Genomic DNA, 1,733 nt, shown 5'->3' on the forward strand with positions numbered 1-1,733 from the left:
AGGGAATCCTCCCTAACTCATTTTATGAGGCCAGCATCATCCTGATAACAAAGCCTGGCAGAGACACACACAAAAAAGAGAATTTTAGGCCAATATCCCTGATGAACATCGATGTGAAATTCCTCACTAAAATACTGGCAAACTGAATCCAGCAGCACATCAAAAAGCTTATCCACCATGATCAAGTCGGCTTCATGCTTGGGATGCAAGGCTGGTTCAACATATGCAAATCAAGGTAATCTATCACGTAAACAGAACCAAAAACAGAAACCACATGATTATCTCAATAGATGCAGAAAAGGCCTTCGATAAAATGTAACAACCCTTCATGCTAAAAATTCTCAATAAACTAGGTATTGAATGGAGCATATCTCGCTATTTATGACAAACCCACAGCCAATATCATACTGAATGGGCAAAAGCTGGAAGCATTCCCTTTGAAAACCAGCACAAGACAAGGATGCCCTCTCTCATCCCTCCTAGTCAACATAATATTGGAAGTTCTGGCCAGGACAATCAGGCAAGATTAAGAAATTAAGGGTATTCAGATAGGAAAAGAGGAAGTCAAATTGTCTCTGTTTACAGATGACATGATTGTATATTTAGAAAACTCCATCGTCTCAGCCCAAAATCTCCTTAAGCTGATAAGCAGCTTCAGCAAAGTCTCAGGATACAAAATGAATGTGCAAAAATCACAAGCATTCCTATACAGCTACAATAGACAAACATAGAACCAAATCATAAGTGAATTTCCTTTCACAATTGCTACAAAGAGAATAAAATACCTAAGAATACAACTTACAAGGGATGTGAAGGACCTCTTCAAGGAGAACTACAAACCACTCCTCAAGGAAATAAGAGAGAAGACAAACAAATGGAAAAACATTCCATGCTCATGGTTAGGAAGAATCAGTATTGTAAAAATGGCCATATTGCCCAAAGTGATTTATAGATTCAATGCTATCCCCATCAAGCTAACATTGACTTTTTTCACAGAATTAGAAAAAACTACTTTAAATTTTATATAGAACCAAAAAAGAGCCTGTATAGCCATGACAATCCTAAGCAAAAAGAACAAAGCTGGAGGCATCATACTACCTGACTTCAAACTATACTACAAGGCTACAGTAACCAAAACAGCATGGTACTGCTAACAAAACAGATATATAGACCAATGGAACAGGACAGAGGACTCAGAAACAACACCACACATCTACAACCATCTGATCTTTGACAAACTTGACAAAACTACAATGGAGAAAGGATTCCCTATTTAATGAATGGTGCTGGGAAAACTGGCTAGTCATATGCAGAAAACTGAAACTGGACCCCTTCCTTATACCTTATACAAAAATTAACTTAAGATGGATTAAAGACTTAAATGTAAGACCTAAAACCATAAAAACCCTAGAAGAAAACCTAGGCAATACCATTCAGGACATAGGCATAGGCAAACACTTCATTACTAAAACACCAAAAGCAATGGAAACAAAAGCCAAAATTGATAAATGGGATCTAATTAAACTAAAGAACTTCCTCACAGCAAAAAAAAAAAAAAAAAAAAAAAAATATCATCAGAGTGAACAGGCAGCCTACAGATTGGGAGAAAGTTTTCGCAATCTATCCATCTTACAAAGGGCTAATATCCAGAATCTACAAAGAATTTAAACAAATTTACAAGAAAAAAAAACAACCCCATCAAAAAGTGGGCAAAGGATATAAACAGATACTTC

Source organism: Trachypithecus francoisi, unplaced genomic scaffold, assembly GCF_009764315.1.
Source record: "Trachypithecus francoisi isolate TF-2019V2 unplaced genomic scaffold, Tfra_2.0 Lachesis_group1, whole genome shotgun sequence".
NCBI lineage: Eukaryota > Metazoa > Chordata > Mammalia > Primates > Cercopithecidae > Trachypithecus > Trachypithecus francoisi.